The sequence below is a fragment of the Danio rerio genome, chromosome 17 (assembly GCF_049306965.1).
Source record: "Danio rerio strain Tuebingen ecotype United States chromosome 17, GRCz12tu, whole genome shotgun sequence".
Taxonomy (NCBI): Eukaryota; Metazoa; Chordata; class Actinopteri; order Cypriniformes; family Danionidae; genus Danio; species Danio rerio.
Genome location: NC_133192.1, coordinates 59,227,501 through 59,245,136, shown reverse-complemented (window position 1 = coordinate 59,245,136; position 17,636 = coordinate 59,227,501). Strand labels below are relative to the sequence as shown.

Here is a 17,636-nt window from a genome sequence, read left to right as displayed (position 1 = left end):
GGGTTGTGGCTGGAAGGGCATCCGCTGTGTAAAAACTTGCTGGATAAGTTGGCGGTTCATTCCGCTGTGGTGATCCTGGATTAATAAAGGGACTAAGCCGACAAGAAAATGAATGAATGAAAGAAGGAATCAAGATACACTTGATGGGGGAATGGGTCAGATCTGGTCATTTTGATCTCATGTGACTTTCAGAAATTGTTTGTTTGCTGAGTCTGAGGCTGATTTCATGAAATATTCATTAGAAAATGTTTTGTGACTGTCACTATGAGTATTTTTTTTCCCAGAAATAATTAAGCATTCATTTACATCAATACACCGCCACCGTGCTGCCCCTACGCAACATGTTGATATGTCAAGCATTATTGGTAGGAAGGGAAAACTGTGGTCCTCAAAATCAGGATTTGGATGCTATTTTAATATAAAAAATTGGGACTTGTTGCGTTTTTAATATGACTGTGCACATGCAGCACGGTGGCTCACAGCAAGTAGGTCGCTGGTTCGAGTCTCAGCCGGGCCAGTTGACTTGAAGTTTGCATGGTCTCCCCATGTTGGCGTCGGTTCCCGCCGGTGAGAGACCAAGCAGTCAAGGGCAACAAACACAAAGTTTCCAAAAGAAAATTAATTCATTAATTAGGAACAAAATTACAAACTAAAGCGTTTAAATAAAGTCAGATCTAGACTTAAAGCAAATAAATGTAATCAAATCAAACAAACGAAGAGAAAAAGGAAAACAGACCTCTCTTCAAACACACAAACGGGACTTATATACACAAAAGACAGGGACTAGTCCATTACGAAAAGCAAACTAAACATCACAAACTAATACAAAACAACCCCCATTCATTCATTCATTCATTTTCATGTCGGCTTATTCCCTTTATTAAACCGGTATCGCCACAGCAGAACGAACCCCCAACTTATCCAGCAAACGGATGCCCTTCCAGCCGCAACCCATCTCTGGGAAACATCCACACACACATTCACACACACTACGGACAATTTAGCCTACCCAATTCACCTGTACCGCATGTGTTTGGACTGTGGGGGAAACCGGAGCACCCGGAGGAAACCCACGCGAACGCAGGTAGAACATGCAAACTCCACACAGAAACACCAACTGAGCCGAGGTTTGAACCAAACAACCCCCAAACATAGTCAAACAATACACTTAAAATTAATTAACCAATATACAAACAAAACTAGCAGTTCAAATACTAATAATAAACAAAAAATAAAGAAATAAACATTCAAACACCCCCCTCAGACAATTTGTATGTTGGTTTGGTCTGGCAAATGTTGCCAGCCGCTCCCTTAGAGCAACCGGACCTGAATTCAGATTCAGTTGGAGGTGCATCAACATTTGTGTGTGTGCTTGTGAGTGTGAGTGTGCTTGTGTGTGTGTATACCCATGTTTAATGTGGGGACACACTGTTGGCCATCACACCCCACAGTGCAAACACATGCGCCATAGGAGAATTGATGAACTAAACTGGCTGTAGTGTGTGTGAATGAGTGTGTATGGGTATTTCCCAGTACCGGGTTGCAGCTGGAAGGGCATCCGCTGCATAAAACATGCTGGAATAATTGGTGGTTCATTCCGCTGTGGTGACCCCTGATAAATAAAAGACTAAGCCGAAGGAAAATGAATGAATGAATGACAGTGGGCACACTATACACACACTTCTGTCCAAACAGCTTACACACACTGATTTTGCATCACAGGTTAAGATTCCCCTAACCCTAAATACAAAGTCTTCCTAGTGTCTTCAGCAGATTTTCCCGCTCTCTCTCTTGTGTTTCTACATGAGTTCATCATCCATTCATGCACCTCATTTGGCCGCAGCCTCGTGGTCATATTTCATGCGCTGAGTGTATTTGCCAAACACCAGGCTCGCGAGTTGCTCAGGGAAAATCTCCCTCCAGAGTAAATAAAGCAGTCAGACTTGAGGGCGGATGTGTAGTAAGGGCTTCTGGATGGGGGCCAGACGTGCGGGAATGTGGCGAGATCAGACCTGCATGCTGAGATCACCTGCGCCCGGGGGTTTTACTGCCCGCCGGACCCCCGCTCAACGCAGACCTGCGCTTATCTGTGCGCTTTATAAACACACATCCATCAGGAACGTGCTGCAGGAGTCATTAGCACTTATGGGGGCCCATGGGGGGAGGATGGGGGGGTGCTTCAGTGTTTTATTATTATTAGCCTATAATTAAAAACATTTCACTTTTATAGGGGTGTTGTTTTTAAAGCCCCGCCCACTAGTCTCCCTCATTAGCATGTTCAGCAGGCCTGAGTGAGAAGCAGCCGTCTGTCCGTTAGCCATTAGAGTGTTTGAGCTGCTGAAGATCATGTCAGCATAGACTAAGAGGATTATGGATGTGGAGTTCTAGATGAACAGCGACAGGAGCGACATAGACCAGTCATGTCAGAATGTCAATCAAAGTGTTTCATTCATCAAGTCTGATTAGAACAAACTCAGTGAACTCATGTTCACCATTGGAGGCTGCTGGAGATATTCACACTCTGCTGACACACAACTGGGGTTAAACCCATTATAACAGTGATTTTTGTATAATAAAAGCCCTTTAATTCCCAGAAGTCCTTCACTCATGAGCAGTGAGGGATTTTGAATTTGTATTTTGTTGTTTGATTAATATTAAGCAAAAATATAGCGCACTGTCACTTTAGGAGCAGCACGGATCCAATATACTGTTACACATGTAGTTTCATTCTCAACTCTTTATGACTGTTTATCACATGACCTGATCACTAAACGCCATATTTTGACACATTTTTGCAACCCAGACTCATTCTGAACATGCACCTCTGTATACATTTCTGGAGATTGCCAAATATGTCCTTTTTGCAGTTTTTGTGTTCGCGAATCCACCAGAGGGCGCTGTGTATGCTTTTTCAGATCCCTTTTTAGATCTTTTTCAGTGTCATTTGTGCCTGCTTGTTCTGCATAAATCCACCAGAGGCCGCTGTTAACTGAATGACTAACTGATCTACTGACCCACTCTCCTCCTTCCCTCATGTTTTCAAAAGCACAGATTGACCCGATCACCCCTTCCCTAAACCCAAGCGATAGTGTTTTCAAAAGCAATGCAGAAAAAAAGCCCTCACCTGATTTTTACCACGTTTTCATATTTTACCACATTCTTACCTTGTTATTTACTGGTTTATTTTATTGTTTGGCTATTGTTTAACCTGCTTTTAAGAACAGTTATTCGCCAGACTCAAACCCCGTCGTTGTGGTTAACTGCGTCTCAAGTCCGCCAATGTACGCGGCAACCATGTATGTATGTGGATACAAAACTTGAGCTAAAGTTGACTTTATATGAGTACAGAAATATACCGTAAAAAAGTCAGTTAAATTACAGAAATATACCGTAAAAAAGTCAGTTAAATTACAGAAATATACCGTAAAAAAGTCAGTTAAATTACAGAAATATACTGTAAAAAAGTCAGTTAAATTACAGAAATATACCGTAAAAAAGTCAGTTAAATTACAGAAATATACCGTAAAAAAGTCAGTTAAATTACAGAAATATACCGTAAAATAACGTCCGTTAAATTATAGAAATATACCGTAAAAAAGTCAGTTAAATTACAGAAATATACCATAAAAAAGTCAGTTAAATTACAGAAATATACCGTAAAAAAGTCAGTTAAATTACAGATATATACCGTAAAAAAGTCAGTTAAATTACAGAAATATACTGTAAAAAAGTCAGTTAAATTACAGAAATATACCGTAAAAAAGTCAGTTAAATTACAGAAATATACTGTAAAAAAGTCAGTTAAATAACAGAAATATACCGTAAAAAAGTCAGTTAAATTACAGAAATATACCGTAAAAAAGTCAGTTAAATTACAGAAATATACCGTAAAATAACGTCCATTAAATTACAGAAATATACCGAAAAAAGTCAGTTAAATTACAGAAATATACTGTAGAATAACGGACGTTAAATTACAGAAATATACCGTAAAAAAGTCAGTTAAATTATAGAAATATACCGTAAAAAAGTCAGTTAAATTACAGAAATATACCGTAAAAAAGTCAGTTAAATTACAGAAATATACCGTAAAAAAGTCAGTTAAATTACAGAAATATACTGTAGAATAACGGACGTTAAATTACAGAAATATACCGTAAAAAAGTCAGTTAAATTACTGAAATATACCATAAAAAAGTCAGTTAAATTACAGAAATATACCGTAAAAAAGTCAGTTAAATTACAGAAATATACTGTAAAAAAGTCAGTTAAATTACAGAAATATACCGTAAAAAAGTCAGTTAAATTACAGAAATATACTGTAAAAAAGTCAGTTAAATAACAGAAATATACCGTAAAAAAGTCAGTTAAATTACAGAAATATACCGTAAAAAAGTCAGTTAAATTACAGAAATATACCGTAAAATAACGTCCGTTAAATTATAGAAATATACCGTAAAAAAGTCAGTTAAATTACAGAAATATACCGTAAAAAAGTCAGTTAAATTACAGAAATATACCGTAAAAAAGTCAGTTAAATTACAGAAATATACTGTAAAAAAGTCAGTTAAATTACAGAAATATACCGTAAAAAAGTCAGTTAAATTACAGAAATATACTGTAAAAAAGTCAGTTAAATAACAGAAATATACCGTAAAAAAGTCAGTTAAATTACAGAAATATACCGTAAAAAAGTCAGTTAAATTACAGAAATATACCGTAAAATAACGTCCATTAAATTACAGAAATATACCGAAAAAAGTCAGTTAAATTACAGAAATATACTGTAGAATAACGGACGTTAAATTACAGAAATATACCGTAAAAAAGTCAGTTAAATTACAGAAATATACCATAAAAAAGTCAGTTAAATTACAGAAATATACCGTAAAAAAGTCAGTTAAATTACAGAAATATACTGTAAAAAAGTCAGTTAAATTACAGAAATATACCGTAAAAAAGTCAGTTAAATTACAGAAATATACTGTAAAAAAGTCAGTTAAATAACAGAAATATACCGTAAAAAAGTCAGTTAAATTACAGAAATATACCGTAAAATAACGTCCATTAAATTACAGAAATATACCGAAAAAAGTCAGTTAAATTACAGAAATATACTGTAGAATAACGGACGTTAAATTACAGAAATATACCGTAAAAAAGTCAGTTAAATTACAGAAATATACTGTAGAATAACGGACGTTAAATTACAGAAATATGCCGTAAAAAAGTCAGTTAAATTACAGAAATATACCATAAAAAAGTCAGTTAAATTACAGAAATATACCATAAACTAGGAGATGTAGTGCTCAGTAGTGTGGTGAGAGAGACCTCTGTTGGCCAGTGAGAGGCATAACTGGGACCGAGTTGGTGACAAATTTACCGTAAAATAACGGATAATAAATTACAGAAATTTCATTAAATTCAAATTTCTGGTAAGATTTTGTAATTCAACTGCTGTTATTTTACGGTACATTTCTGTAATTTAACAGTCGTTATTGTACGTTTACCCCAGCTGCCGGAAATAAACAGATTTTTTTACAGTGTATGCTCAGTTGCATCTCCAATCGCAGTGAATAAATCTAATTAATCTACACACAAGAATAAATCGAATACACTTGTTATAAATATATATAATACACAAAATTAGCTTTTGCGGAACTGAAAAGTTTGATCTCAAATGTTCCTCATTCTTGGAGGCCTAAATGAAAACTGAAAGCGTTTTTTGATTAATTGCAGATATGATGGATGTTTGAGCTCTAGTTTGAGGACTACACATTCAGCACAAGCGTACAGAAACGCCTGCGGTGTGTTTGCGCACCGGTGGATTAGTTCACTGTCTTTACAAGCCTTTACAAGCTACACATCAGTCAGTGTTTGGAGGTGACAAGTAAAGTTATTACCCTTTGAATGTACATACCTTTTCCCAAAAGTCATGTACTAGAACATGACCAAATAAGTGATGATCTTTTGAACTTGTGTTATCTCTAATCCTCATATCATCCTAATGACTGATGCAGGGTACTGGTAAAAAACAAAACACGCTACACTATAACAGGCCGTAAAACATGACAAATGCTAAACTTTCATTAGATATTATCGTTAAACAGACACCGCAGTGGCTCAGTGGTTAGCAACGTGGCCTCACAGTAAGAAGGTCACAGGGTCAGCTGGTGTTTCTGTGTGGAGTTTGCATGTTCTCCCCGTGTCTGGTCCAAACACATCTGCTATAGGGAAATTGATGAACTATATTGGTCGTAGAGTATGAACCCTTTGGTCCTTACTGTATATATACACACCCAAATGTTTTGTATATGCGGGTTTCAACTTGTCACTCACACAAGCTCCACCAATAGCAGACTACTACTGATCAATCAGTTCCCCATGGACATAATCAAGCTCCGCCTATGTTTTCTTTTCCTCCATAAGCCGGTATGCCACCGAAAATCTGAAAACTATAATGAAGAAATTTGTCCTTACAGTAAAACCCCAGATTTGTCAGTGTTGGTGATTTCTGTCCACCAAACTCTCCCACACACCATTAGCAGCCCTTACAGACACATCCTTCAGGCCTGATGGCAAATCTCATGCGGAAGAAATGCAGCACTCATCATAAAAACATATACCGTCCACAATGTTTTACAGGATCCAAACTCTGTAGAGGTTTGTGTGGGTATATCTAAAACTTTGGCTAATTATTATATCAGTTTTTCATAAAAACAGCTTTAATTAAAAAAAAACAAAAACAGATACCAGTTACACTTTATTTAGTTCATGCTATTAACAAACCAACAGAGACTTTTAGCTCTATAAACTACTGATTATCTGCTTATTAATGATTGCTTATTAGGTTTAGATGTTGGTTAGTATGGGTGTAGAACGAGATCATATTTAATAAGTGGTAATAAACAATCTTAATAATAGGCAGGTAATAGGCGTGTAGAAAATGCTGTGCGTTGGTACTTAAACTAAAGTGTTACTATAAATGTTCAGAAATCATGTTATAGTCTATAGTGAGTAATACCCAGATTTCCCCTCCATATATAGTAAGGAAACCTCTGCTGTCCTGAATGGAGATCCACTGGGAGATGTACTGGGCCCTCCACTGTTTCCTGATTAAAACACACACAGAAAAGCTTTTATTGTCACCGATATATGTGTGACAGTGGAGGATAACATCACCTCCTCCTCCTCCTCCACCTGACTCCACATCAACACACTGCAGGTAATGATTAAAGCGGTATGCATGGTTAAATATAACTCATTAATTCTGCTGGGAGGAAAATAGTGACTAGCTCCGCAGAATAATTTGAAGTAGTGTCTGTGCGCTACGATACACATGGAGGATTATGAATGACAGCGCAGGACAGCTCTGACTCTCATTACCTTCAGTAGTGTCACACACGCGCACACACACACACACACACACACACACACACACACACACACACACACACACACACACACACACACACAGCGAGAGAGAAACCCACACTGACAAATCATAACAAACACACACACACATTACACTAAAACACACACACAAACCTACACTGACAGATCCCAACAAACACAGACATACGCACACAGACACTACACAACAATAATTACACACACAAACCTACACTGACACACTATAAAGCACACAAACGCACATACACATGCACACACACTAAAATACACTCACAAACCCGCACTGGCGAATCATAACAAACCAACACAGGCTCACTGTGAAAACGTACCCCAGTATACATTTCTGGAGAGCATGAACTATGTAGCCAGAGCTACGTGTGGCTGAATTTGTTTTCAAACGAATACTACCAGGCGATATGATGCCGTCAATGGCGTCTGTTTCTTTTTGCTCTTCCAGCTGACCATTATAAACACACTGTTTACTGTAGTGAGAGTCGAGTGCTGAGTGTTGAAATACTGCACACTGATAAGGGGAAACCCAAACATTCACACAGAGTGTGTGTGTGTGTGATGAAGATCAGCTTCTTTCTTCATGCAGAACAGATTTGAGGAGGGAAAGTACATTTGTGGGGCATTTAGATGTGAAGAGTGAATAGCATATAGGTATTTATAAGACAACAGAAGGGTGAAACTACACTGGAGGAATCCCCTCACTCCTCTCTCTTTCTGCCTCCCGATCTGCTTTTAATCATCTCGGTGTATCCGGCAAACACAGAAACTCATTCCCTGCAGTGTTAGGGAAGGCTACTTTAGAAAGTAATGCATTACATTATTGAGTTACTCCAATATGGTGTTACTTTTTATAGTGATTAATGCATTATGTTACTTTTGAGTAGCTTTTTCCTCACCTGTCTGAGGCTTGATCTCTTTCAGAACTTGCTGTTTTTTAAATAGGGCAGCTCTGCAATGATAAACACTCTACAACCTTTGTTTACCTTTTAAAAACACACCAATAATAATAATAATAATAATGTAGATGTGTGTATATAGAGATTAATGACAGTTTAAAGCAATGTGTTTGCTGCTTTTGTACTTTTAGTCTTATTAGTGCAGTAAAATCAGTGTGATTGAGACTATAAACCCATTTTCCTTTTCTTCATGTGTTCAGAATAATGAGATGACTTCCAGCATTGCAGAAATATAAGCCAAAGTCATTTTGGGTTCTGTGTTCTCTCATCAAGTGTGGGAGTCAACATTCATTCATTCATTCATTTTCTTTTTGGCTTACTCCCTTTATTAATCAGGGGTCATCACAGCGGAATGAACCGCCAACTTATACAGCAAATGTTTTATGCAGTGGATGCCCTTCCAGCTGCAACCCAGTACTGAGAAAGTGATTCAATATGATATGTTAATTATAATTTAGCAATTAAAAAGATAGCTAATTAATTCATTAAAAAATTACTTACATTACATTTTTCAATAAAGTAACTTAAATATTATTACTTAATTACTTTTAAAGTAATGGATTACTTTACTGGTAACTTAGAAAAGTCATATTATTGCATAACTTGCGTTATTACAAATCAACACTGATTCTCTGTGAGTTTGTCTTGTCCGCCGAGCTCTGTGACTTGACGCAGTAAAAATAACCGCGGCTGTTTCTCGTCGCGGTGACATCACTGAGTGGATGGAGCTGTGGGAACGGCCCCCCGTACATGCAGACGCACATTAAAACGAAACCCGATCCGGGCGCTGGAGTCCGCAAGGTGCCGTTTTTTCCCCCCGTAGGTCAGGCAGAGGTGAACGCGGCAGCGGCGACACCCCGGGTGAACCGCCTCTGGAATCTGAGATTAAAAACGCTCCCAGATAACCAGCAGATCTGGAATTCACAATAACAAGCCGGCCATATATCTACCTGTCTCCGGCCTTCCTCCCAGAGAGGCCGCGGGGTCGCAGAAATGGCTGCGTTCCATCAACATCTCCTTTTTTTTCCCTCTGGAGGAGTCTGAGAGGGTCAGAAATACAGAGAGCGTCTGATTCCTCAGTGTGTGTGTGTGTGTGTGTGTGTTTTTCAGTGTAGTGTGTGAGTGTGTGCATGATTCCTCTGCTATTCGTCATTATTTGTCAATGTTTAAAACAAAACAACTTTAAAGCAGCCGTGTTGTGGTCTTGGGCTTTATTTTCTGAGTGTTGTCAGATTTAGTTTTGTGTGACACTGGATTTCTTGTCTTGAAAAATGATTCATTCATTCAGTCATTTTCTTGTCGGCTTAGTCCCTTTATTAGTCCCTGCTTTGGCTTCACAGCAAGAAGGTCGCTGGTTCGAGTCTCGGCTGGGTCAGCTGGTGTTTCTGTGTGGAGTTTGCATGTTCTCCCCGAGTTGGCGTGGGTTTCCTCCGGGTGCCTCCTCACATGCGCTATAGGGGAATTGATCAACTAAACTGGCCGTAGTGTATGAGTGTGTGTGTGTGTGTGTGTGAATGAGTGTGTATGGGTGTTTTTTAGTACTGGGTTGCAGCTGAATGGGCATCTGCTGTGTAAAACATATGCTGGAATTGTTGGTGGTTCATTCCGCTGTAGCAATCAATGTTTGGATGAAGGGTGTTGTGGAGTCTTTCTGTCTTGTCTGCATCCACTACACCAAACATCAGCGGTTATTCCAGTAAATACAGATTCACTACTCCGACTCGAGCCTGAATATCTGCAGAACAGGAGAGCGGGATGTTTAGGACAGGACTCTTTCCAGCAGAAGTCTTTATTTAGTCTGAATATACGGCCATGTCTGATCTACAGCGCAGTGTTCATTGATCAGCTGGGCCACTAAATGAGGAATATGTGCAGAAATCCTCTAATCCAGCGAATTCGGATTATTCGCTTTCCAGTCAAACATCGAACAGCAGTAAAAATTGACTTCGGCTCGCTCATAAATTCAGCGAGTATCGGCAAAACTGCAAACACTGAAGCAGACCGGCGGGCATTTAATTATTGAGGACATTGATTGAGCAACTCGTTCATTTCCTGCAGCGCGCTATTGAGAACACACACGTCTTTACTTTCATAATAGAGTTTTTTGTGAAGTATTTTTTTTTTGTGAAGTCCAAATATCCAAGTCTTAAATGAAGAAGCATCTTCTAGAGAAGCAAAAACTGAACTTGATGCTTAAAAACACTTTCACGTTTGACTAAATTTTCTAAAACACTTCATATGTATGCATGAAAGCTGACTGAGAAGCTAAACACTCTCAGATATAAACCTACACAAGCTGTCACTGCAACTCTTTCCCAAGATAAACATTTGCACTACATTAAAGGCACTTATAAACAGTACAATAGTAAACCTATAGTAATATATAGGTTCTCCTCTAGTGACAGCTTTACATCTGAGGCCTCGTTTACACTGGTACGTTTTAGTTTTAAAACAGCGTTTTTTAATGAAAATGACTTGCGTCCACACTAGCTTTTCTGAACAACTGTCCGTCCACACTATACTGTGTTGGAATATCAAGTCAATTCCATGCGTGTTCAATAAGAAAAGGTCTGGAGAGGGTTTTTTCTTCAATGCCACAAATATTAGTAATTTCTTAGATACAAATGAATGATTCAATGACAGAGCTCTGGGTTATGTTACCCCAATGCAATACAAGAATTACATTCAAGAGGTTCGCAGATCACATACATTTTCTGACTCCACAGTTGTTGGTGTTTCTGTGTGGAGTTTGCATGTTCTCCCCGTGTTGGTGTGGGTTTCCTCCGGGTGCTCCGGTTTCCCCCACAAGTCCAAACACATGCGCTATAGGGGAATCGGGTAGGCTATATTGTCTGTAGTGTATGAGTGTGTGTCTGAATGAGTGTGTATGGACGTTTCCCAGTGATGGGTTGCAGCTGGAAGGGCATTTGCTATGTAAAACATATGCTGGATAAGTTGGCGGTTCATTCCGCTGTGTCGACCCCAGATTAATAAAGGAACTTAGCTAAAAGAAAATGAATGAATGAATGAATGGTAAAATGTTCTGAAATCATCCCGCTGTTTATGTTCACAAATCGCCTGCACAGGCTTATAAACGTGATGCATGTCTTGTGTAAAACATCAATTAAGAAATATTTGAAAAATAATAATAAAAATCACTAATAATTTACTCTTCAAATTTATTTTACACATAAAACTGGACAATTCTACTTTTGAACCAATCAACTACACTTAATATAAATATTATTGAGTAATAATATTGACCTAAAACATAAGAGCAAAAATTTGTCAAATAAAAGTAACGAGAGTGTCCTGAAGAAAAAACATGATAGGAAATACTGTGAAATTGCTCCATTACACATCACTTAGGAAATACTTGACATAATAATACAAATAATAATTTACTCTTCAATTAGGGTTGTAACGGTATGAATTTTTTACGGTATGATAATCGTCTAAAACAATACCACGGTTTGACGGTTTCGCGGTATACGGTATGTTACAAATGTTACAAAATAATAGAACAGTGAAGCAAATTTGACTTTTTCAAAATAATATATTTTTAGTTACTATAAACAACACCACTTACAATGAACAAATAAAAAATAAGAAAATAATAAATAATGTGTCAAAGTCCAAATAAAGTCCAAATAAACATGGTGCAAATCCTCAGGAAAAAAATAGATATAAATATTTACTATACTATAAATAGTTACATAACGAAACTAGATTCAATATGGAACATCCTTAGGTTTTATGTGCCAGCATGGATATGGTTGTCTGTGGATATGGATATGGATATGGTTGTCTGCAATGCAGACAAACAGCTGCATCTTCATTTGCGTCTTTTGAAAACAGCAAGAGCAGCAGTTCGTCTTTGCTGTGTCACTGTTTTGTCATGTTTCTGTGCTGCTGTGCATGCAAAAGTACTTAGTATGAGAATTATTTCATGCAAAACTTTTTTTTTTTGCGTTTTATTTAGCCGCGCATGAATGTACAGCCTATCTCTCATTCCGTGTTGTTGTTTTTAGCCGCGGGCGGCTGTCTCGGTCTTTAAGGGTTAAAACCGTTGATATGCAATTGTTCATGGTATGATAATCGTGCACGTTCAAATCGTGGTAGACCGTCATACCGGTATATTGTTACAACCCTATCTTCAACATTACACCTATCTGGAATACATTTAATTTCTGGATAAATATGCAGGTACATCCTCACATGCTTAATAACTGATCAGCGCACTGCTTTATTTACAAATCATCTGCGCAGTCTTATAAATGTGTGTGAAGACACTCGTGCAGCATTTTCTGTCACAAGGCCAGGTTTCTGTTCACCCGCTATTATTGCGAGGTTAACAGTCGAAATGAGGAATTATCATATTAAAGTTCATTTTAAAGTCTGTTGGTTTTTCGGCACGTTTCCTCGCGGCTCTCAGCTTGACATATAGAGCATTATAGAGGCGCGTTTAAAGTTTGTCAGAGAGCTGGAGAATCCATAATTTAGCGGCATCCTCCTCCTTAACTGCAGGGACAGCAGCACTTCAATAACAGCACGTGTGTGTGTGTGTGTGTGTGTGTGTGAGTGTGTGTATATTGCGCCTTTGAAAAGTTTGTCAGCATGACAGCGTCGCTGGGGTTTTTGACACCATCTGTCAGCCGCGAGATCAGTCCCGCCGCCGCCGCCGCTGTCAGCCCTTATCAGCCCAAGTTTGTGCTGCAAATATTCACCAAATATTAACATTCTTTCCAGAGCTGTCTGGGGAGAAATATGAAAGTGTTCAATAATCTCTCTCGGTTTTATCTGCGTGCATCCTTCATCCGAGAGCTCGACATTTTTCCTGGATTTTCATCCCTCACTCAAATGAAAAAGAGGGATATTAATGTTTTGATGCTCATCTTCTTGAAGACAAACCAATGTGGATTTTGGGATGACATCTCGTGGCCTGCATGATTCTCGGCTTTAAGGGCTGTTCACACTAAGCATGATGAATATAAATATAACGGTCTCTGTGTCTATACCAGCAAACTATGACGATCTGCTTATTTTTAGGTTTTGCAGTGTTTCCAGTGCATCTAACCAGTGAATCCAGCTCGTGTAATCTGTAATCAAATAGTGAATTTAGAGATCGCAGTCAGTGTAGTGGAATAAAAAAAAACACTAATTATTTTCTCCAGCAATTTTAGATGCTAAAACTATACTGGATATTCATTTATGCTTTTTAATGATTTTAATAAAAAAATTATATATTATATAATATATATATATAATTCTACCCTTGGCATAACCAAATATGTTCAAAGATAATACAGTAATGTTTTTTAAATGCACTGATTTTAAGTCATTCTATAGAAAGTGTATTAACCTTATTATTTTATAGTATCTACAACTCTGTTAATGAATGCTGGAGCATACTGTAGTGTTAACCATGAACAATTCTCAGCTTAAAGGGCTGTTCACGCCAAGCATAACTTTAAATATAATAACTATATTTGTGTCTACACTAGCAAAACTAAAACATTCTGTTTATTTTTAGTTTGTGCGTTTAGTTTTGCGTTTAGTTTTGCATTACCAGCTTGTAACCAGCAGGCGCATCTGACCAGTGAATCCAGCTCGTGTAATCTGTAATAGTGAATTTAGAGATCACAGTCAGTGTAGTGGAATGAAAACAACACTAATTATTTTCTCCAGCAAGTTTTATACGAGTAAACACAAAGAACTGCTGGGAAACAGGTTTTTTTTTTTTTTTTTTTTATCAATCTATAATTCTACCTATTGTATAATCAATTGTGTTTGGAAATACTATAGATAGTATATGATAGTGTTTTAGAGCCATACTACATTTATTGAAGTGTATTATACTCTGTACATTATAGTATCTACAACTAATGTGATCAACAGCTAATGAATGCTCCAGCATACTGCGTATTTACGGTAGTGAACTGATAATAAATACTATTCATTCATTCATTTTCTTTTTGGCTTAGTCCCTTTACTATAGCGATGTTATGTTACTATAGCGACCATAGATTCAACACAAAAGATTATTTACTATAGTTGTTGTGTTACCATAGCAACCATAGAATCACCACATATTACTATAGTTGTTGTGTTACCATAGCAACCATAAAATCAACACAAAAGATCAATTACTATAGTTGTTGTGTTACCATGGAAACAGTAGAATTACCCCAACCAATCACTTACTATATTTGTTGTTACCATAGAAACCATAGAATAATCACAACCGATAAATTACTATAGTTGTTGTGTTATCTTAGCAACCCCAGAATCATCACAACAGATCGATTACTATAGTTGTGTTACCATAGCAACCCTAGAATAATTACAACTGATCAATTACTATAGTTGTTGTGTTACCATAGCAACTGTAGAATCACCACAAAATATTAATTACTATGGTAGTTGTTACCATAGCAACTGAAGAATAATCACAACAGAGCGATTACTATAGTTGTGTTACCATAGCAACCCTAGAATAATTACAACTGATCAATTACTATAGTTGTTGTGTTACCATAGCAACTGTAGAATCACCACAAAATATTAATTACTATAGTAGTTGTTACCATAGCAACTGTAGAATAATCACAACAGAGCGATTACTATAGTTGTGTTACCATAGCAACCCTAGAATAATTACAACTGATCAATTACTATAGTTGTTGTGTTACCATAGCAACTGTAGAATCACCACAAAATATTAATTACTATAGTAGTTGTTACCATAGCAACTGTAGAATAATCACAACAGAGCGATTACTATAGTTGTGTTACCATAGCAACTAAAGAATCACTACAACAGATTAAAATTCAAGTACTTTACTATAGTGTGGTTCAAAAACACTATAGAGTATCTACTATATATTACTACTAGTATCTACTATAAATTACTTTATTGAATAGCCATTATCTATAAATAGTCTTTGAATTTAGAGAGTTTACCATCAAGAAGAGCTTCTGCTGGTAGCTTTAAACAGCGTGAGTTCTGTATAATCCACTGGATTCTACCATTTATTAGCTGAAAAATACTTATCAATATTGTTCCTCTACATCTTTATCAGTATAGCTGTGATCTGACCTCTTTTCCTACATGCAGAACTATTTTTAGAAGCTCAAGCTTTATGGCGCTTGTGAACGAGCGGCCCCTGATATCTGCCCGAATGATTTGCCGTGCACCCCGGGTTAAACGGCGGCGTCAGAAATGACTGCAGATGAATTTGTTTTTGTGTGTGAAACAATGGCGCAGGGACGCGGGGGCGGCTTACACGTGCCGCTTAATTGCATTACAAGAGACACATTTAAGAGAAGAATGCAGAACAGCAGAGGCGCGATTTTACAGCGGGCGCCGGCGGACAGCCTCCAACCTCAGATCCACTTCAGCAGATCAGTCACAATGGCCTATCAGCGCGGTGCAGGGTAACCTGATTTTAGGCCGCGTTATGGGATTTGCGGCGGGCGGAGGGCTCCTGCGCTCCAACAAAAGGGCCGGGGTAATCGGTTACGGGGCGTCCGCCGCCGATTGCAGGATCCTCCAGTATCGCTGCCGCTGGCGATGCTCGTCCCGCGGCTCTTCTTGTCAGGTGTAATCGTTTTGTTGTGCTTAATGTTTTATGCTAATGCACTGCGTGGGGCGGGGCTGCTGGGGGCCTGTGGGTGTGCGGCAGGACGGGGGGTGATTCTGTTTCTGCTGCTGCTGTTTGTGATGTTGGGGATGTTTTTGCAGACATTGGAAAAATAGATTTGCATTCCTCTGAAAGATTTAGCCTGGTTACTTCTTTTATAATCAAGTTGGATTCCCAGAGAGCACACTAATGAGGGCCACTTTAGGCAGTTATGCAGCACTGGTGGCATTCATTCGGCCCAGACAAAATGAATGTGAGCCTGAAGTGGCCCGCCTGTACAATGGCAAAAGGGGGCTCTTTAAGTGGGTCATTTAAGGCAAAGATTTGGAACTTATGGCAAAATGTAATCTGAATGTGAGCCTAATGTGGCCCATGAGGGAAATGATTAATTTGGCCCAAATGATGGAGGACACGTGGGCCACAGTTGGCAAAAATGTGGCCTAGTCATTTAAGGGTAATCTGGGTCTAAACCTAAAGTGGCTCACATGTGTAGGTGCAAATGTGGCCCAGTTAACCTGGAACATATGTGGGCCACTTTTGGCAAATATTCGGCATAGTAAACTGGGTAATGTGCATTTGAGCCTATAGTGGCCTAGAGAAGATATGGCAAATGTGGCCCAGTTATCTTAAATCAAACGTGGGCCACTTTTGGTGAATATTTGGCACAGTTAACTATTTCTAATGTGGTTGTGAGCCAAAAGTGGCCCAGAGAAGATATGGCAAATGTGGCCCAGTTATCTTAAAACATATGTGGGCCACTTTTGGCGAATATTCGGCACAGTAACCCCCATAGCAAAATTTCTCTGGCCCAGATCTGGCCCACACCATCAGCGTTTGCTTGGCCCACATGCGGCAGTGAATTACGGTACATGACTGGACCAATTCTGGCTTCCATAGAAGCGGCAAACATGGACCTTATGTGGGCCAAGTCTCAGCCAAGTTAATAACACCTAACTGGGCCTGAACTGGGCCGATATGTTGGTGTGTTACGACTGCAATGTTTTTTATAAACCCATGAAGCATTTCGCTGTATAGCTGTGCTTTTTCTTGAAGCGACCTGATTGATAGAATTTTTTCTTTGCTCAAAAATGATATAAATGTATTTTAAAAGTGGGTCAAGCCAGGCCAAACTTATGAGGCCCACGTGTACATTTAAACATCTGGGCCAAATACTACATTTGAGATCTGGCCCAAGTATTGAGTGCCGGCAGTAAGACGGTGCCACCTCAGCCAAACCTGGGCCATGTTTGGCCCATATGTTGCATGCCAGTGCCAGACGAATGCCTGCTGTGCCAGCTTTATGCCAAATCTGGGCCAGAATTCTTTGCTATCTGGGAAGCTATGGCTAATGTGGATTTGAGCCTATAGTGGCCCGGAGAAGATATGGCAAATGTGGCCCAGTTATCTTAAAACAAATGTGGACCACATAGACTAAAGTCACCATCATGGAGAAAAGTGGCCCAGAATAGGATCAGTTCTGTTTCATTTGATTGAATTCTGGCTGATATTTGGTATTGCTGTGGCTTAATTGTGGCTCAGATGTGGCAAACAGGAGGGGACTGCCCGTGCCATCATTCCATGCGGTATGTGGGCCGGATGTAAGTGTTTGTTG

At 38.6% G+C, this 17,636-nt stretch overlaps 2 long non-coding RNA genes across 2 annotated transcripts in view; one reads left to right on the top strand and one right to left on the bottom strand.

The window, feature by feature from the left end:
• LOC141378397 (uncharacterized) overlaps positions 1-17,636 on the top strand; it is a 97,862-nt gene that overhangs the window by 76,752 nt on the left and 3,474 nt on the right. The window lies entirely within an intron of this gene.
• The window catches only part of LOC141378393 (uncharacterized), a 41,825-nt gene continuing 30,941 nt past the window's right edge, over positions 6,753-17,636 (bottom strand). The window contains exon 5 of the long non-coding RNA XR_012392955.1: positions 6,753-7,112. This is a non-coding gene — a long non-coding RNA (uncharacterized lncRNA). The remainder of the gene's footprint in view (positions 7,113-17,636) is intronic.